Below are 22281 nucleotides of genomic sequence, written 5' to 3' on the forward strand. Positions count from 1 at the left end.
CTGCTCTGTCTTTAACCCTGTACATTCTGTAGGTAGGGTAAAATTTGTGTCAAAGTTTTTTTGGATGGGTTGGTATTCCTCTCCCTCTACTATGAGACTCGTCTAGTTAGCGGGTGTCCTTTTCCATATCTGCGGCCTCTGCTACTAGGAGTCTCTGCTTGAGTCCCCCATATCCTCCAAGGAACCTATCTGACTTAGGTATTCAGCTTGTCACAGAGATCCCCCCACCCTCAATTTCTATTTTCTCTGCAAGCTTTTTGTCCTCTCACCCCTATGCTCCCCAGGACTTGATCTCCACTCTCATATTTCTCTGCCACCTCTCTCCTGCCTTGTTACCTCTCTTCAACCACTCTGTCTATTCTGTTTCCTTTTCTGAGTGATATTTATGCCTTCTTTCTTGGATCTTGTTACTTCTGTTCTTTGGTCTGTACCTTGTAGTATGTTTATCCTGTACAGGAGGCACTTCCTGAACTGAACACCAAAAGCTCAGGTTCTAAGATCAATAATTAATAAATGGAATCTCTTGAAACTGAAAACCTTCTGTAAGGCAATGGACACTGTCAAAAGAACAAAATGATCGTCTACAGATTGGGAAAAGATCTTCTCCAATTCTACATCCTACAAAGGTCTAATATCCAAAATATATAATGAACTCAAGAAATAAAACACCAGTAAACAAAATAACCTAATTAAAAATGGAGCACATTTATTGATTGTTGATCTCAGAGCCTGTTCTGTTGGTGTTCTGTTCAGGATGTTGTCACCTGTGCCAATGAATTCTAGGCTCTTCCCCAGTTTTTCTTCTAATTGGTTTAGTGTGTCTGATTTTTGATCCACTTGGACTTTAGTTTTGTACAGAGTGATAAATATGGATCTATTTGCATTTTTTTGCATGTAGACATCCAGTTATACCAGCACCATTTGTTGAAGATGCTATCTTTTTTCCATTGTGTGGTTTTGGAGAGGAGCATGAGAGGAGATGAGGGAGAGAGGGTAGGTTTGGAAGGGATTAAGGGAGGGAGCTACAGCTGAGAAACAAATCAAATAAAATGTAATTAATGTAAAAAAGTAAAAATTTACTTAAAAACAAAAAATAAAGTAAAATGAAATACAAAAAAAATGGGGCACAGAACTAAACAGAGAATTCTCAACAGAGGATGGTGGAGAAATACTTAAAAATGCTCAACTTCCTTAGTCATCAGGGAAATGCAAATCAAAACAACTCTGAGATTCTACCTTAGACTGGTCAGAATGACTAAGATCAAAATCTCAAGTGACAACACATGCTGGCCAGGATGTCCTCCATTGCTGGTGAGAGTGTAAGCTTGTACAACCATTTTGGAAATCATGGATAAAGAAACTGTGACACATTTATACAACAGAATACTACTCAGCTATTAAAAACAAAGAAATCATGAAATTTGCAGGCAAATGGATGGAATTAGAAAAGATTATCCTAATTGAAGCTGTGTTGAAGTGGAAGTTTTGGTTACTTTGAAGACTCAGTTGTGTAGTGATATATTGCTGGAAGTTGTCTTATGAGAGAGCATGTGATATTTTGTTGTGAGCTGTCTCATGCTAGGTGTTTGACTTTGGCCAGCTGAAAGCATCCATGTGTGGACTTTGAGGAGAGGAGATATATAGAAACCCACAGACAGTGAGATAACCGTTTTGGTATCGACCTCACTTCTCTGCTCTTCATTCTTCAACACTTCACTTCACAGAGAGAAACAATCCAGAGAACTTGGGTAAATCAGATTGGGTTTTGTGGTTTCACTGGCTCATTCCAATTCAGTGGAGTCTTACTGTTTTTGATGAATTGTGCTGATTGTGTTGTTTTTGATGTTGGCATTTGGGCTGGACTTCTGGTATCTGGACAACAAAGAGTGGACTTATCCCAAGGAACTACTTCTAAAAAGGTCTAAAAGCCCCTTTTCCTAATAAACTGTTTTCCACCCTACCTCTGGTCAGTGGGTTGGAAGAAAGAAGAGTTTAAGAACTCTAAATAAAGTAGGTTTGCAAAAAAAAAAAAAATCTAAGCCTCAGTGTGACTTTCTAAACTGAGGACGTGATTATACAATCTACAGGCCCCTAGAATCTGGGAAGATCCTGACACAGAAGGCCAGAGGATGGTGTGATCTCATAAGCTAAGGAACTTCCCTTAGCTGAGAAGAAAGTCTGTCATTCCTCATAAGGCTTCATGGACCTCCAAGTTTATTAGTAATTATGACTTTGAGATGGCAGGGGACTCAGGAGAACAAATCTGCAGATATGCAGATAGAATCTTCCACCCTAAGAACTTCTTTTTCTCATAAAATCCAAAGGCCCCTAACACATGTCTGCCACAAAATCCTTCAGCTGTGACAGGCTGGGAGAATGGCATGGTCCCATGGCATCATTATTACCCCTCGCTATATTGAGTAACATATAATCTGCTCTTGTGGAAGGTCCACTTGTTCTTTCTTTTATCTCCACATCTTTCAAATCAAACCTGATCTAACATGAACAATCAACTCCAATCCTTGTCTCACAAGAACAATCAACTCATGGCCACATCAGTTCTGAAAGATTAGAGTTGGTTCAGTCCCATCCGTCAGCCATGGAAAGCTCACCCAGTAGCAGCTGGTGGTGAAGATAGGGCAACTCAAGTCACTTCCCAGTCCCTATGGCTGGTTCACACTGTGAGTTCCTCCCAGGCCCCACAGCTATACAAACCTTCATTAGAGAAGCTATTTGCACTAGATGGAAACTAATAAAGAGACACATAAATGAAAAAATATAAAGAGAGAGGGAGACTTTAGAGTGTTAAGCCCCTCGTGGGATGTCTTTATCACACCCATTACATCCAGGCTTAGAGATCTCTGCAGAAGTGGTGAAGGAAAGATTGTAAGAGCCAGAGGCAGTGGGTAATTTTAAGTAACCTGTTTTGCAGATATATATGGGAAGATGTACAAATGAACTCACAAAGACGATGACAGTATGCACCAAGACCTGCAGTACCTCAAGACAGGAAAAATATCTCAGCATGAAAAAGAAGTAGGCACAAAGTTCCACCACTAGCCAAGAAACTCTTCCAAAATGATAGGTGCTGGGAGAGGAAAACTCAGTTATTTTCAATAGACTGACACTGGGTATAACACTCCAGAGCAATCCCCATGAAGCTAGGTGGGTAGAGAGTGGGTGAGATCTGGAAGGAGCTGGAAGCTGGGAAGGAATATAATAAAAATATATTGTATGAAATTCGCAAATAATAAAAAACTGAAGAAAAGAGGAGTGAAATGCTTCATGTTTATATACACATATATGTTTATATACGTGTGCATGTTATATATATATATATGATATATATGTATATAGATATATGTTTAGATTGTTCTGATTTAATGTTTGTTTAAATTATGTCTATAAATACCTATCATCAGAGAAGGGAGAAAGAATAAAAAGGAAGAGATGAACTAATATTTTATTTGAACAATTAAAATAACAAGCAAAATCAAATGAAAAATATAGATAAAAAGGTCTCTTTTCCCAGCCTCAGTGATGGAATTGGGGGGCGGTGGCTGAGAGTGCTCAAAGCCTGTGTGTAGGATATTGTTGTTTTTTTTTCCCCTTCTCCAGCTACCCTATTTCACTGAGAGCAAACCTCTATAGTATCTGACTTTTTCTTGATCTGTATTGTTTCTGCCATATAAAAAAATGGTGTGGTTTGTGAACTGGGCTGTGGTTATTTCTCTGTGTGATCCCTCTGTCTCTAGCTACTGGGTGGTGCCATCAGTAAGCTGTCTAGAAGTCTTGCTTAGAATTTGGCACCTTTAAGCACTTAGGACCATTTCTCTTTCTTCATGAAAGCCAGTGACTCTCACTGCAGCTTATGGCTCAAACAACATATCTGGTTCTTACTCAAATATTTCCTATTTAGCAGGAATAATCTTGTGGAGATTATGGCTAGTTAGCTGTGAGCAGTTAGTATGTCCACACAAGATATGTCTTCTGAACATGCTCAGTTTATTCACACGGGTATTCATTATATCACACCAACAGAAAAGCTAAGCAGACATCTCACCAAGCATAGAAGAGTTGATTGGGCAGAAAACGCCACTGCGACGCTCCAGTGCAGATACTTCAGAAGTTTGCAGGCTCAACACATGTCTGCCACGAAATCCTTCAGCTGTGACAGGCTGGGAGAATGGCACTGACACAGGCCTAGAAGGTCCCCGAGAGCATGAGCCAGTGTCTAGTGCTGGCAGGCAGGCATGTGTGAGCCTAGTGACAGTGTCAGGATTTTAGCAGTCACTGGGGCCAGGAATACTCACAGAGGCCAAATCCAAGTCCTCTTTCCAAAGGATCAGAACCTCAGGGACACTCCAGTGTGATTCTAGAAAGTGAGATGAGTTTTTGTGTCATTTCATTGAGCAGCAGCTTTGTGCTTATCAGGGTTCCCAGGTTAGGGGTGGCTGACTAACACTAAGGTATCAATGCCACCTTGGGGTTAGCTCATTAGTACATGAAGGCCTATCGTGGGCTTGGTTCCTATCTGAGCTCCAAGGCCACTGTAACCATGTCTTATAAGAGCTGTGTAGTAGCATCTCCTATCTTTTTTTTTTATTTAACTTTTATTAATTACACTTTATTCATTTTGTATCCCCCCATAAGCCCCTCCCTCCCCCTCTCAGTCCCCCCTTTCTGCATGCATGCCCCTCCCCAAGTCCACTGATGCGGGGTCCTCCTCTCCATCTTTCTGATCTTAGTCTATCAGTTCTCTTCAGAAGTGGCTGCATTGTCAGGGTTCTAGGTTATCTCCATGAATAGTCCTTGGTTGGAGTATGAGTCTCTGGGAAGTTCCCTGTGTTCAAATTTTCATTTTTTTTTTTTTCAATGCAGTTTATTCAGGAACATTGAACAATCCTCGGACCCCGGGGAAAGCCAGCCCACAGCTTAAATAGCCTCTGGGTAGCCAACCCAGGCGTGCCACGGGGGCAATGCAGATAGGTCCACATACATGGAAGCAAGCCAGATCCTCAGCCTTAGCCAAATGTGGAGTTGTTCGTGACAGAGAGCACTCACCATCGGGAAGGTGGAAGGCGGAAACCAGCTCCATCTTTAAGGCATAGCATTCCGCAGCTCTCTACAGTTCCCCCTTTTTGTTTTAGACGCATCAGGCAAGAGTAGAGGTCTGATCTCTGATATTAGAAATAAATTGGGACTTTGTACAGATGTTCATTTAGGTGTCATCCACCCAAAGAGCATCAGACCCGTCCGATACCTTTTTCTCAGAGGCGGGACCTGGGGCATCAACCCGCATGTAATCAGACATGCTCTTCTCTGGGTCCAAAGCGGCTGACCCTCAGTGCAGTGCTTAGCCTCGCATCCTGAGCGTATCATTTTAGCTTTTTATGGTGTCCAACCGTGCTTGGGGAGAATGTCCTGCTTCAATGGCTGTAAAGGCCTGAATGATCATGGCTGCATCACACTGTTGTGAGACTCTAATCTTGCATATATACCACAGGCAAACCAAGGAGACCAACACCAGAAGGCCTGCTAACGCTCCCATGCCCGCCCATTCCTTCAGATGATTCATGGCTGCAGCAATCCATGTTGATAATCCTGTGGCTAGTCCTGCGTCCACTCTGGTAGAATTTACTGTGACAATGGCCACTCTCAGCTGCTCCATCGTAGTATCGAATTCTCCAGTCCAATTACCTAAAATATAGCTCGACAATTGTTTAGACAGATTTGCAGCACAGGAAAAATTCTCATGCTGTATGCTAGTGACACAAAGTCCAGCATACTTGCATTGACAGCCAGGTTGAGCGATTTGCCATAGGGTATCAATTTGCTCCTGCAAGAGGTCAATCCTCTGATTGAACACCATCAAGCTTCCTTTTAGTTGAGCATTAATTCCTTTATGTACAACTAAGGCATGAGCTACATTGGCTAAATGATTATTCAGGGTCTGAGCAGTCTGCCCAGTATGACTCATGGCTAATGCCCTGGTGGTAGCTCCAACAGCCGTCAATGAGATGGTAGTAACAATGGTGGCTGTAGTTCCAAGATCCCTTTTCTGTCTGAAGAGAGTCATAGCGTGAGGGGCATCAAGGGGCACAGGCACCCAGTGAGGCATGCGAGTAACCAGGGCATACCTAAATTTACTAGCATTCCAGCATTGGGCAACAAAGCAAATATCATTACCACAATTACTTGGCTCTATCTGGCTAATAATGAATAAAAATGGGGGATATAGACAAACAGGTGTGGGCTTATAGGAAATATTATGAGAAGCCTTAACCCCTCGTTGGAACATCCTGCGTCAGTTCTAGAACTAGCAGTGGTGGTGTCCGAGGTGTGAGTAGGTTCAGGAGACCATTGCCCCCAGGGGCGAGACGTGCTCCATGCCAATTGACTAACTCCATGTTTTCCTCCAATTTTGAAAGTCATTTAAGGTTCTTAAATTATTTTTTCCCTTTTTTCTTAAATTTTTCATCAATTACACTTTATTCATTCTGCATCCCCCCATAAGCCCCTCCCTCCTCTCCTCCTAATCCCACCCTCCCTCCTCCCTCTGCTTGCATGCCACTCCCCAAGTCCACTAATAGGGGAGGTTCTCCTCTCCTTTCTGATCTTAGTCTGTCAGTTCACATCAAAAGTGGCTGTATTGTCCTCTACTATGGCCTGGTAAGGCTGCTCCCCCCCCCCCCAGAGGGAGGTGATCAAAGAGCAGGCCAATCAGATTATGTCAGAGGCAGTCCCTCTTCACATTACTATGTAACCCAATTGGACTCTGAACTGCCCTGGGCTACATCTGTGCAGAGGTTCTAGGTTATCTCCATGAATAGTGAACAGCATCTCCTATCTTACAGGCATTGCATTATTCCACACCACGCAGAATAGGTTCCAAGTTACAAAAACTGATTTTGCTTACCTTTTCTTTCTTTCTTTCTTTCTTTCTTTCTTTCTTTCTTTCTTTCTTTCTTTCTTCCTTCCTTCCTTCCTTCCTTCCTTCCTTCCTTCCTTTCTTTCTTTCTTTCTTTTTCTGCGTTGGCCTTTTATTATTATGCAGATTTTTTATTAATTACAGTTTATTCACTTTGTATCCCCCTTGTACCTCTCTCCCTCCTCCCCTCCCAATCCCACCCTCGGTCTTCCCCACCCATGTCCCTCTCACCGTCCTCCTCCCCTTCCCTCTGATCCTAGTCTGTCAGGTCTCATCAGGAGTGGCTGCAATGTATTCGTCTGTGGCCTGGTAAGACTGCTCCCCACTCAGGTGGAGGTGATCAAAGAGCAGGCCAATCAGTTCACCTCAGAGACAGTCCCTGTCCCCATTTCTATGGAGCCCACTTGGACACTGAACTGCCATAGGCTACCTCTGTGCAGGGGTTCCAGGCCATTTCATGAGTGGTCCTTGGTTGGAGTATTGGTTTCAGAAAAGACCCCTGTGCCCAGACTTTTTGGATTTGTTGCTCTTCTTGTGGAGCTCCTGTCCTCTCCAGGTCTTACTATCTCCTACTTCTTTCATAAGATTCCCTGTACTCTGCCCAAAGTTTGGCTATGAGTCTCAACATCTGCCTTGATTCCCTGCAGTGTAGAGCCTTTCAGAAGCCTTCTGTGGTAGGCTCCTGTCCTGTTCCTTTTTTCTCCCTCCTCCCATGTCCATCCTCTTTGCCTTTCTGAATGGGAATTGAGCATCTTAGCCAGAGTCCTCCTTCCTGATTAGCTTCCGTAGGTGTACATATTTTAGTGTGTTTATCCTATCCCTGTGCGTCTGTCTAAAGAGTTTTCCCAGATCCCAGTCTATATTCCTTTTAAACTCTTGGTTCTCAGAGTAGAGAGAACAAGGAGGCAGCCATCTAGTTGATAATCTCAGGATAGTCTTTAAAAATAGTTTCCAGAGACCATTTTTTTTCTGAATCAAAAATGGCTTAGAAGGTAGAGCCACAAAGGCCTGATGACTTGAGTTTGATTAAAAAATCCTACAGGTAGAAATTACATTAAAAGAAAAGAAAATTAAGTCTGGGAGATGTCAAGTATCATGTGCCATGCCAAATTTTATGGTGCTACTACTATACAAGGTGTTATATTATTCCAAGTCACATAAATTGGTTTTTAAGTTACACAAGCTGTTTTCACTTATTCTCTAACATTTCTTGTTTCTGTAATTAAACATCTATAAAAATGAAAAGAGTCCACAGGGACCAAATATATCTGGGCACAGGGTCTTTTCTGAGACTGACATTCAACCAAGGACCATGTATGGATATAACCTAGAACCTCTGCTCAGATGTAGCCTGTGGTAGCTCAGTAACCAATTGGTTTCCCAAAGTGAGGGGAACAAGGACTATTTCTAACAGGAACTCAATGACTGGCTCTTTGGTCTCCCCACCCCCGAAGGGAGGAGCAGTCCTGTTAGGCCACAGAGGAGGGCTTTGCAGCCAGTCCTGAAGATACCTGATAAAACAGGATCAGATGAATGGGGAGGAGGTCCCCCCTATCAGTGGACTTGGTAAGGGGCACGGTGGAGATGAGGGAGGGAGGGAGGGACTGGGAGGGAATGAGGGATCGGGACACGGCTGGGATACAGAGTTAATAAAATGTAACTGATAAAAATAATAATAATAATAAAAATAATTAAAAAAATGAAAAGAGTCAAAGACTCAGGATAGAGCAAAGCCAAAATCTTGTACAGCAGAAGGAAATCTGTTGGAGGAAAAATAAATTGCCAGAGAGTTTCAAGGACTGTTGTAGCAGCTTGCAGGACACGTAATAATTAAGTTTTACTCTACAGTGAGCCATCTTAGAATTGCCCTATATTCTGAAAATTTCCTCAAGAAATTTTTAGAAACACACACACAAATACACAGTTATTTTTGTCACTACATTTGTACATTTATATGATCCCATTTATCACAATTTACATTTTGACAGAATTTTTAATTTATTGTTTTCCCTTTTTAATATACTTTTTTATTTATTACAGTTTATTCACTTTGTATCTCAGCTGTAGCCCCATCCTCATTCCCTCCCAATCCTGCCCTCCCCCCCTCATCTCCTCCCATGCCCTTTCCCCAATCCACTGACAGTGGAGGACCTCCTCCCCTTCCATCTGACCCTAGCCTAACAGGTCTCATCAGAACTGTCTTTCATAGTCTTCCTCTGTGGGCTGGTCAGGCAACTGCCCCCCTCAGGGCGAGGTGATCAAAGAACCAGGCACTGACTTCAAGTTAGAGACAGCCCCTGCTCCCCTTATTAGGGAGTCCCCTAATAAGGACTCCCCTTATTAGGTAGCTGCCACTGGCTACCTCTGTGCAGGGGGTCTAGGTTACCTCCATGAATGTTCCTTGGTTGGAGTATCAGTCTCAGAAAAGACACGTAGGCCCAGATTTTTTGTTGTTGTTGTTGTTGTTCTGTTGTTCTCCTTGTAGAGCTCTAGGCCGTTTCTAGGTCCCTCTTTCATAAGATTCCCTGCGCTCTTCCCAAAGTTTGGCTATGAGTCTCAGCATCCACTTTAATACTCTGCTGGGTAGATTCTTTTAGGTACCCTCTGTGATAGGCTCCTGTCCTGTTCCTTATTTTCACCTTCTTTCAATGTCTATGCCATTTGCCTTTCTTAATGAAGATTGAACATTTTACCCAGGGTCCTCCTTCTAAGTTAGCTACTTTAGGTATACAAATTTTACTATGATTATCCTATATTATGACTAATATCCACTTATTCTTAATAGGGGAATATTGAATGGCAGAGAAACACTTAAAGAAATGTTCAACATCCTTACACATCAGGGAAAAGCAAATCAAAATGACCCTGAGATTTCAACTTACACTCATCAGAATGTTTAAGACCAAAAAGTCAAGTGACAACACATACTGGAGAGGTTCTGGAGAAAGGGGAACCTTCCTCCATTGCTGGTGGGAATGTCAACTTGTACAACCACTTTGGAAATCAATCTGGTGCTTTCTCAGACAATTAGGAATAGTGCTACCTCAAGATCTAGCTATACCACTCCTAGGCATATATCCAAAAGATTCTCAAGTACACAATAAGGACATTTGCTCAACCATGTTTGTAGTAGCTTTATTCGTAACAGACAGAATCTGGAAATAAAACAGATGTCCCTCAATTGAGGAATACTACAGAAATTGTGGTATATTTACACAATGGAATACTACTCAGCAATCAAAAACAAGGATATCATGACATTTGCAGGCAAATGGTATGAACTAGAAAAGATCATCTTGAATGAGGTATTCCAGAAGCAGAAAGACACACATGGTATATACTCACAATTTACATTTTACCTCCTTTCTTTCCTATTTTCTTAGCCATTATCTGTTTTCTCTTGAAAGTATTTTTTATACTTTATAGGCAAATATTTTATCAACCAAGGTCTACCTCCAGGCCTTCATAATTTTCCTTCCTTTTTTCTTTTATTTTTATTTATTTGCTTATTTATTTATAGTTTATTTTTACTTTACATATTTATTATATTGCATGTTAATAAATCTGATAGCATTGTTTGGAGAGGGTTTTTGCCATTGCCACCCATTTTGTCTCCCTGCTCATCAACTTAAAGCTCTGAAATATCTCTATAGCAACACCTCCTTAATAGTGTCATTACACTATTATTATGATAGTGCAGATTACTTAAAATTTCCCGTGGCCTGGTGTTCTAATAGTAGCTGGCTTCCACGCATCTATGACGCTTTACAGTCTCATTTATGTTTCAGAAACTAAATGTTAAAGGTTACCATTCTTCCTGATAATTAGAGACTCTGATTCCACTGCTTATTTAGGAAAGAATGTTATAGAATCACCAGTCAAAGTGGATCAAGGACCTCAACATAAAACCAGATACTCTAAATCAATTGGAAAAAAAAGTGGGGAACAGCCTAGAACTCATTGGCACAGGAGACAACTTCCTGAACAGAACACCAACAGCACAGGCTCTAAGAGCAACAATCAATAAATGGGACCTCGTGAAACTGAAAAGTTTCTGTAAAGCAAAGGACACCGTCATCAAAACAAAACGACTGCCTACAGATTGGGAAAGAATCTTCACCAACCCTTTATCTGACAGAGGACTAATATCCAGTATATACAAAGAACTAAAGAAGCTGAAAAGCAGCAAACCAAGTAATCCACTTAAAAAATGGGGAACAGAGCTAAACAGAGAATTCTCGACAGAGGAATATCGAATGGCAGAAAAACACTTAAAGAAATGCTCAACCTCATTAGCCATCAGGGAAATGCAAATCAAAATGACCCTGAGATCACCTTACACCCATGAGAATGGCGAAGATGAAAAACTCAAGTGACAACACATGCTGGAGAGGTTGTGGAGAAAGGGGAACCCTCCTCCACTGCTGGTGGGAATGTAAACTGGTACAACCACTCTGGAAAGCTATCTGGCGCTTTCTAAGACAATTAGGAATAGTGCTTCCTCAAGACCCAGCTATACCACTGCTAGGTATGTACCCAAAGTTCGCTCAAGTACACAAAAGGGATATTTGCTCAACCATGTTCATAGCAGCTTTATTTGTAATAGCCAGAACCTGGAAACAACCCAGATGTCCATCAGTGGAAGAATGGGTACAGAAATTGTGGTATTTTTACACAATGGAATACTACTCAGCAATCAAAAAGCAGGAAATCATGAAATTTGCAGGCAAATGGTGGGATCTAGAAAAGATCATTCTGAGTGAAATATCCCAGAAGGAGAAAGACAAACATGGTATATACTCACTTATATAGACCTATAAGATATGATAAACATAATGAAATCTATACACCTAAAAAAGATAATCAATTGAGAGGACATGGGGTAAGATGATCAATCCTCGTTTAGAAAGACAGATGGGATGTGCATTGAACGTATGACAGGAGTCTACTGAGCGCATCTGAAAGACTCTAACTAGCAGTGTTTTCAAAGCAAAGACTCATGACCAAACCTTTGGCAGAGTACAGGGAATCATAAGAAAGAAGGGGAGTTAGTCTGATGGGGAAAGGATAGGATCTCCACAAGGACCAAATGTATCTGGGCACAGGGTCTTTTCTGAGACTGACATTCAACCAAGGACCATGTATGGATATAACCTAGAACCCCCACTCAGATGTAGCCTGTGGTAGCTCAGTAACCAATTGGTTTCCCAAAGTGAGGGGAACAAGGACTATTTCTATTTCTAACAGGAACTCAATGACTGGCCTTTGGTCTCCCCACCCCCGAAGGGAGGAGCAGTCCTGTTAGGCCACAGAGGAGGGCTTTGCAGCCAGTCCTGAAGATACCTGATAAAACAGGATCAGATGAATGGGGAGGAGGTCCCCCCCATCAGTGGACTTGGAAAGGGGCACGGTGGAGATGAGGGAGGGAGGGAGGGATTGGGAGGGAATGAGGGATCAGGTCACGGCTGGGATACAGAGTTAATAAAATGTAACTGATAAGAAAAAAATAAAATTCAAAAAAAAAAAACCAAAAAACATTCAAAACAAGAAAACAAAAAAAAAGAAGTAAAAAAAAAGAGGTTTAAGTGTTTTTTGTAACACATAGAGGTATCTTGCATGCTGACACCTCATGCTGATATAACAAGGCAGATGGTAGTCAATATTCTTTATATATGAAGTATTGTACAGTTATCCACTGTACATCCACTTTATTCTCAATTACAAGGTCGATGGTACTCAGTCTTATTATTGACTCACACTGCAAAGCCATGTCCTGACCAATTACTTTACTGAGGGATTTAGAAAAATGTTTTTGAGTTTGAAAATTCTTCACATAAGCGTTGAATATTGACAATATCTCTGCCCAAATATTCCATGTTTTTTTACAATTTATTTTGTATTTTTGATACTACTATATAACTACATCATTTCCCCCTTCTCTTTCCTCCCTCCAAGTCTTCCCATATACCCCTTCTTCCTCTTTCAAATTCTTGGATTTTTTTCTTTACATTTTTACTTCCTTCTTGTTTACATTTAAATTTAATGTTCCTTTTTAATTAAATTTTTATTTTTTAATATTAGTTACAGTTTATTTACTTTTTATCCCAGCTGTAGCTCCTTTCTCACTCCCTCCAAATCCCAACCTCCCTCATCTCCTCCCTCCCCCTCTCTAAGTCCACTAATAGGGGAGGTCCTCCTCCCCTTCCATCTGACCCTAGCTTATCAGGTCTCATCAGGACTGACTGCAATGTTTTCTTTTGTGGCCTAGCAAGGCTGCTCCTCCCTTGGAGGGGGGTGGGTCAAAGAGCCAGCCATTGAGTTCGTGTGAGAGGCAGTGTCTGTTCCCCTTACTAGGGAACCCACTTGGATACTGAACTGTCATGGGCTACATCCAAGCAGGGGTTCTAGGTTATATCCATGCACAGTCCTTGGCTGGAGATACAGTCTCAAAAAAAAGACACCTGTGCTCAGATATATTTGGTCCTTGTGGAGCTTCTGTTCTCTCCAGGTCATAATAACTCCTGGAAAATTTAATGTTCCTAAATATTTGTTTGCTGAATATTCTACCTTAGATGGTTGCACCGGGGAAAATATATTTGATACTATTTTTACAAATACTATTTAGTAAATACCAAATAGTAGTGAATTATTTAATGTTTGCTATCATTTTTAAAATATCATTTGTAAAGTATCATAAACATAATCACAATATTTTAAGTTTACTAATATTTGAAATTTAAATCACTGTCAGTGGGGTGATGGTCATTCCTAGTGTACAAAAAAGACAATGTTTAAAAACACATATCACCTGGAATCCTGAGGTAGGGAGATTCCCCTTGGCAGGAAGAGGCATATAACCAAAAGAGTCCCAAGTACACAATAAGGACATTTGCTCAGCCATGTTTGTAACAGCTTTATTTGTAATAGCCAGAAGCTGGAAACAACCCAAATCCCTTCATCTGAAGAATGGATACAGAAATTGTGGTACATCTACACAATGGAATATTACTCAGCAATGAAAAACAAGGAAATCATGAAATTTGCAGGTTAATGGTGGGAACTGGAAAGGATCATCCTGAGTGAGGTATCCCAGAAGCAGAAACACACACACGGTATATACTCACTCATATAGACATATTATATAGGATAAACCTACTAAAATCTGTACACCTAAAGAAACTAATCTAGAAGGAGGACTCTGACTAAAATGCTCATTCCCCATCCGGAAAGGCAAAGAGGATGAACATCAGAAGAAGAAGAAAACAGGAAACAAGTTAAGAGCCTCCCACAGAGGGCCTCTGAAAGGCTTTGCCCTGCAGACTATCAAAGCAGATACTGAGATTTATGGCCAAACTTTGGGCAGAATGCAGGGAATCTTATGAAAGAAGTGGGGAATAGTACGATCTGGAGAGGACAGGAACCCCACAAGGAGAGCAACAGAATCAAAAAATCTGAGCACAGGGGTCTTTCCTGAGACTCATACTCCAACCAAGTACCATGCATGAAGATAACCTAGAACCCCTGCACAGATGTAGCCAATGGTAGTTCAGTGTCCACATGGGTTCCACAGTAATAGGAACAGGAACTGCTTCTGACATGAACTTTTTGGCCTGCCCTTTGATCACCTCCCCCTGAGGCTGGAACAGCCTTACCAGGCCACAGAGGAAGACAATGCAGCCACTCCTGATGAGACCTAACAGACTAGGATCAGAAGGAAGAAAAAGAAACCCTCCCCTACCAGTGGACTTAGGGAGGGGCATGCGTGGAGAAGGGGGCGGAAGGAAGGGATTGGGATAGGAGGAGGGAGGGAACTAAAGGGGGGATACAAAGTAAATAAAGTGTAATTAAAATTAAAAAATCACGTATCACACTTATTTGCTTATAAAAACACTTATTAAATTAACAGTACTAAACAGAAACTTAAACTTTTTTTTACCAATTATTAAACAGAAATAACTATTTAATGAAAAGGTAAAGCAATAATAATTTAGAGTTAAACTGGGTTTGGTGGTCCATGCCTTTAATCCCAGCACTTGGAAGGCAGGGGCAGGTGGATCTCTCTGAATTCGAAGCCAGACTTGTCTACAGAGGGAATTCTAGACAGCTAGGGCTACACAGAGAAACTGTGTCTTGAAAAACCAAGTAAATAAATAAATAAAACTTAGAGTTAAACATCACTCTCCATGAGTTTGATTATTATCATGAGCTATCCTTAATTTCATTCTGTTGTTGACTTCCATGGACCTGTTGGAACACAAATCACAACTTGGCAACTCAGCTCATCACAATGTCTGATTTTCAGTTTTGTTATACTAGTCTGTACATCCTCATTGTCAGAAGGAGGCATTGAAGCAGTGCTGCTATGATGATTAATGAAGAGTTTGGATGTAAGGGTGAGATACTGATATGCTCCTTACTCTATGTGGTTAATGGAGAAATCACATTCACAGATTTTCTTTACACCTCATCTACATTTTCATATTTACATATAACGGTATTTCTCTAATTCCAAACATAACAAATTGGCTTAAATGTGAAGTAGAAATGGTTCAGGGATGTGGAAAATGATGGTTTGAGAACAGAAATTAATTTTCTACAACAGAGAAGAATTCTTAAATATCATAAAAATTTTCCTCATTTGTCATGCTTTAGGGGGTATCTTGAGTTTCTGTGTGTACATATTGGAATTATTTCTTTTAATCACTTAGTTCCTCTTTAAGTTGTACCTGTTATTTGGTTATCTTTTCTATTGGCCTGATTTTTCAACATCCCAACTAATTTTAAACAGTAAATCACAGTTATTCCTGTTATTTTTATAAGCAAGTTTTCTTTTATATGGAAGCAATTATTTCTATTAACTTCCTTTTAAAGTTTCAAGTGTACTTTTTCTATGTGCATAACACAGAATTGCTGTTTTACAAAACCTGTTTCACCTAATAATGAAGAATTTAAGACTAAAAAGAATGGGAAGGAATTTCTGTACTGAAATTTAGGAACTTACTTCTCAGTTTCCTCATGGCAGACTTCTCGATTTCTCGAAGTATATATTAATGGGTTCAGAAATGGAGTGAAGATGGCATAAAAGACAGACAGGACCTTTTCTATCACAAAACTGTTTTGTGGCCACATATAGATAAAGATGCATGGCCCAAAGAACATGAAGACAACAATAAAATGAGCTGTGCAGGTAGAAAGAGCCTTAGATGATCCTCCAGAAGAATGGTGCTTTACTGTAACCAGCATAATAACATGAATTAAATAACAGAATAAAGCAAGACAATGCAATAATGCCACTTGTTGCAATCATAAAGAGACCAAGAACATAAGCATCCACCCAAGCCAGCTGGAACACAACAGGGAGGTCACAGAGAAAGCTATCTTATTGGGGGCACAGAATGGTAAGGCGAGGGCAAATATGACCTGGCTCATTGAAGGCGTGGTTCCCACAGTCCATGACGACACCACGAAAGCAACACACACCTGGGGACTAATGATTGAAGCATAGCGCAGAGGTTTATAAATCGCAATATACCTGTCAAACGAGATAGCCATGAGTAAAATAATCTCCATACCAGTGAAGAGGTGGAGAAAGAATATCTGAGCGATACATTCACCAAAAGAGATTGTTTTATGATCAGCTAGATAATCTATGATCATCTTGGGTGTGGCAAAGGAAGCAACAGACACGTCTATGATAGAAAGGTTGGTAAGCAGGAAACACAAAGCAGAACACAGGTGAGAGTTAGATATGACAGTGACAAGGATGACGCTCTTACTCACCATCATTGCCACATAAAAGAATGAAAACACCATAAAGAAAAATATCCATAATTCCCAGGAATTAGAGAGCTCCAGCAAAACAAATTCAGTCACAGCAGACTTACTAGCCACATTCATCATCTGGATTGATAGGTAGAAGTCTGCACATATACAAAATATATGTAAATGCATGTTTCCTTTATTCTCACTATCTTTTTCCTTCATTTTATCTAGTATGTTGACTCAAGAGAAGTTTATACAGCATTGGTGAAGAAACAAACATTGCTAATATAAACGTACTGAAAATATCACTCTTTTCTGGCACTAAATACTAGTCAAATGCAAACAATATGAACAGATCTACCGTACACTTGTCCATCTGTTCATAGGCATAATAATGATGATAGCTAATGTTTTGTATGAACTTTTCCTGCTGATAATGTATTAAACAAATATAAAGAAACACACAATTGGATATAAACATACAGTGAGTCATTGCAAATACAGTTGTAAAGATACCCTTATTCAAAAATCAAATAAAATATATCACATGTAAACGATCTTAAGTAACATAACATCACTTCATAGAACAGTTGCAGAAAAGTTATTAACTTCCAAAGAACTGTTGTCATAGTTATAAAATGATTTTCCTAGTTGATTCTCAGCAGACAAACTTAAAAAAAATGTAGGAAGTGGGAAATAGCAAGAGCTGGAGAGGACAGGAACTCCACAAGGAGAGCAACAGAACAAGAAAATTTGAACACAGGGAACTTCCCAGAGACTCATACTCCAACCAAGGACTATTCATGGAGATAACCTAGAACCCCTGCACAGATATAGTCCATGGCAGTTCAGTGTCCAAGTGGGTTACATACTAATGGGAAGAGGGACTGCCTCTGACACAATCTGATTGGCCTGCTCATTGATCACCCCCCTGAGGAGGGAGCAGCCTTACCAGGCCACAGAAGATGACAATGCAGCCACTTCTGATGGGAACTGATAGTCTAAGATCAGAAAGAAGGAGAGGAAGACTTCCCCTATCAGTGGACTTGGGGAGGGGCATGCATGCAGAAAAGGGAGGGAAGTTGGGATCGGGAGGGGAAGAAGGAGGGCTTATGGGGGGGATACAAAATGAATAAAGTGCAATTAATAATAATAATAATAATAAAAATGGCTTTCCTGGTACTGATGGAAAAGCCTGCCTTATTTACATTGGTTTGTACAGAACCAACGGAAAGGTATTGCTCTCTATAATCAATGGAAATCAATTAGCTCTTTTTCTCCCACAGTTTCACTCTTACTAAAAAGCAAGTGTGTTTCTCCAATAAGCATATGCAAGTCTAAAATTCAAAGTTTACTTTTTGCTCCTAAAAGATATATCACATATATTTTGTAGGGACAAGTTCAAAATAAATATATCTCTTTTGTCAAATTTCTGTTTGAATTCTCTTATACACAATAAACTGTTTTATTTATAGGATGGAAGAGGACCAGCAATTAAGTCTGTCAGAAGAGGTCTCTTATAATAAAGTATTACTTACTAAATCTATGGCAGAATCCAGACTCTACAATTATTGAGTTTTAAGTAAGTTCTTTCTGAGATTCCCTGGGAGGCAATTTTAAACACAAAGGAGTGACCTTGCTGAATTATTAGTTGCTTAGGAGCCGCAGATTAAAACAACTTTTGTAGGGATCTGGAAATTGACCAAGAAATCATCTTGCAGTGGGATTTATTAAAAAAAAAAAAAAAAAGGAAGAAAGAGAGACAGCATTAGTGAGCTCACAAAGAGAACCAAGCATGTTATGGGAGTTTACAAAGGTTGTTTTCACCTGGACCTAAGTGGTTTGGGAGCGGAATGAAAAGTGGAAAAGTCATCATTTCAAAAGGCAAGTAACAAACAAAGGAATCACAGTCCCTGGTTATTTAACCCTGTATAGAAGTAACAGAGAACAAAATCAGAATATTCACCTGTGCTCTAAGTAACCTGGGTTCTTCAGGGATTTTGGACATCAATAAAATAATTGGGAAAGTGCAGTGAGCAATATCCTGTATGGAAACTATTTTCCAGGGATCATGTGGGAAATGTACCTTGGGCAAAATAAACAAAAGTCTTATGATGTGCCAAATATTATCAAATTTTAGGAAGTGTTCAAACAATCCCAACCAGTAATTTATGTATGTGTTCCCCCAAGTAGCTCTCAGAAGGAAATTTGGGACAGGCAATTAAGTCAATATAATGGGTAATTTTGACTAAGGTATTAATGTGAAATGTAAGAATTAATAAAATGAGAATTTTAGGTGACTATTGTTCTAAATTATTCCACTTACCAAGTGGAAATCCCTTCAGTAAAACTGCATTTATTAAAGTAAAAATTGGCAGGCTGTGGGGGTGGCTTATCAGTAAAGGGCTTGTCATATAAAAATAGAGGCAGGAGGATCCCTGAGACATTCTGGCCAACCAGTCCAGCTGAAATGGTTTAATGAGAAACCCCGCCTCAACAACTAATGTGTGAAGTGATCACATCAATGCTGACATCTCTCTGACTTTCATATACAGACACACATAAATACACATGCTTATAGACATAAAAATGCCTCCTACAGAGCAATACACATAAACAAGTGAATAAATATAAAAATAAAAAATGGTTGCTGTTTTGTATGTGGCCCCTTCCATTATGGATTCTGCTGTGCTGTGAAAGATCACAACCTGAGTATTTATTTACCAAATACTTAGAACCATGGCTTAGTCGGCTCTACAGACATTGAACAGAAGTGACAACTGTGTTGACACTTTGTATCTTCAGAGCTGTTCCCTGCTACCTCCTTGGTATCAGGACAATTAGAATTAATACAAAGAAAGGAGGGAGGCAACTATGCTAATGAGCATAAAGATAAAACATCATTAAGAGCATTTCAACCCTAGTTGTTCTACACATTGAACACCGTGCAGATCTTTATGTTCAGTGAGTTTTAGATAAAGGTAAGCTCAATGACATTTACCTGGAAGTGAAAAGAACCTAAAATTACTAAAACAGTATTTGGGAACAAATTTCCTATACTCATTCTTTCTACTTCCGACACCTACCACTTCTGAATTACTTGTAACTGTAGTTACAAAACTCAGTAAATGCAATACTTTTAAAAGTATCTAAATTTGTAAAAGTTGACAAAAGGCATACAATTCCTTTTTTGTGCACCTTTGAAATGGCAAACAATACTCATTATACTTAATCCATCAGTATTGATTAGAGACCAATCTCCTTATTGACTGCTTTACTCTAGTTAAGCTGTCTTCAGAAAACCACAGCCTAGGTGGCTCCTAACAACGGAGTATTTTCTCATATTTATGGAGGCAGCCTTAAAACCCTGGAACCATTAGAGCTGGTTCCCCCAAAAGCCTATCTTACTGGCTTGCAGGCTGGTCCTGATTAGAATCTCACATGGCCTATCTTCTGTGCTTGAGATCTCTGATGTCACTTCATATTCTTGCAGGACAATGAACCTATTTGATAAAAGACCTACCCTCATGACCTTATGACCTCATTTAACAAAACACCATCCTATAAGCCCATTTCTAAATACAGTCATGTTACAAGACAAGGCTCCAATATATGCCTTAGAAGGGACATAACTGTCGCTCTGTAACACTGTTATTCAACGTGTTATCCAGAGAAACAATTCATATATGAGAAGGTTAATATTGATTGTCGCTGTGACAAGACCAGATACCACCTAGGAAACAAATCTCTGAGCTTGTCTTCAAGGTGTTCCCAGAGAGGTTTAAGGGAGATAGATAACCCCTCCCTGAATGTGCATGGCACCACCCCATGGACTTTTGTCCTGGGCAGGAGAAAAAATAAGAGCTGCACACCAGCATTCATCTCTTCCTGCTTCTGTGCCAAAGATGCAATGTGACCAGCGCCCCAGTCCTGCCACCCTAGCTAGATCTGCTCTGCCACCATACCCTACCCCTCACTGTGATGTTTGTACCCCCAAACTGTGAGCAACAGAAGAAAAATAAGAACAATCACTGTACTTACTATTTCCTAACACTATACAAGCTGATAAGTGGGACAGAATAGAGGGTAAGAAAAATACATATTTATGAAGTTGATTTGTTTTACTTATTTCAAGATTATAATATTATTATATAATTTCTACTTCTTCTTCCTCCCTTCCAGATATTCCATGTACCCATTCTAGTTCTCTTTCAAATTCATGGCTTCTTTTCCCAAAATTTTTATATGCATTTATGTGTGTATGTGTGTATGCATATTCCTAATATATTTTCCTAAATGTAAACTGCACCGACTGTATACACATATACATACATGTATATATAATGTACATATATGTGTACCTGTGTGTGTGTGTGTGTGTGTTTATACACATCTAAACTGTTCCCTGAGCCTTAAGTGTGAAACTTGTTTTGTAGCTGTATCCATAGTGACTGGCCTACACATTTTGCATTTGATAGGTTGTGATCTTTTTAGTGGTCTGTTACAAAGAGAAGTTTCCTTGATGAAATCTGAGGACTACACAAATCTTTGAGTATAATGGACAAATATTTAGATTATTGTTAGAAATTGTCATGTTTTAATAAAGTAGAGGTTATAAATTCTTATTCAAAATCAAGGACTTCATTAGCCCTTGGTAGTTGGCTAGGTTTTCAATCCCAGGTATGATTTTTCTCATGCTGAGAGAGTCTTAAGTCCAATGAGAGAGCTGATGGTTAGCACTAAGGTATGTGTGCAAGTACTGTACCCTTAGGATTGTGATGACATGCTGGTCATTGTTGAGTTCACAGCAGGGTAGCATCCTAGCAGGGTAGGTCAATAGATTGCTTTCTCTTTTAGAAACTTGAACGGCAAATTCCAGTACCACGACAGCTACTTATCAGGGGAAGGTATTCAGGACAGTTCTAGGTCACAGGCTTCTTACCCATGTTTCTGAATTACAGTGTCTTAGGTAACATGGACTCCCTTACACCTCATGGTGTAGGGGACAACCAAGTTCAACAGCAGTAGCCCATAATGCTTCAAGTCTCTTGAGCAGTCCTGGTAGACAACTCAAAAGAGAACTCAGGCCTGGGGCTGAGGGTGGGGAAATGTCTCTTTTTTTCCTTTATTTGCTTGTTTATTACATGATCTTGAATATTGCTAGAGATGATGAATCTTTTAAAAGACATTTTTTTATCCATTCTTTTCTTCTTATGAGAACTCTTTCTTCAGGAATCAGGCACAAATTTCAAATGGATCTTTTTTTTATTGTTCATTTTATTTTATTTATTATTTTTTATATTAATCACGGGTTATTTACTTTGTATCCCAGCTGTAGACCCCTCCCTCCTTCCCTGCCAACCTCACCGTCCCTCCCTCATCTCCTCCCTGCCCCTTTCCAAGTCCACAGATAGGGGAGATCCTCCTCCCCTTCCATCTGACCCTAGCTTATCAGGTATCTTCAGGACTGGCTGCAGTGTCCTCCTCTGTGGCCTCCTCTGTGCTCCTCCCTCAGTGGGATTGGGGGGAGGTCAAAGAGCTAGCCATTGATTTCATGTCAGAAATAGTCCTTGTTTCCCTTACTAGGG

The 22281-nt window shown here is 40.1% G+C and overlaps 1 pseudogene; it reads right to left on the reverse strand.

The window, feature by feature from the left end:
• Nucleotides 1-15885: 15885 nt before the first annotated feature.
• On the reverse strand, nucleotides 15886-16831 carry LOC110542684 (olfactory receptor 4K2-like; annotated as a pseudogene).
• Nucleotides 16832-22281: the final 5450 nt, after the last annotated feature.

Source organism: Meriones unguiculatus, chromosome 4, assembly GCF_030254825.1.
Source record: "Meriones unguiculatus strain TT.TT164.6M chromosome 4, Bangor_MerUng_6.1, whole genome shotgun sequence".
In the NCBI taxonomy this organism is placed as follows: Eukaryota; Metazoa; Chordata; class Mammalia; order Rodentia; family Muridae; genus Meriones; species Meriones unguiculatus.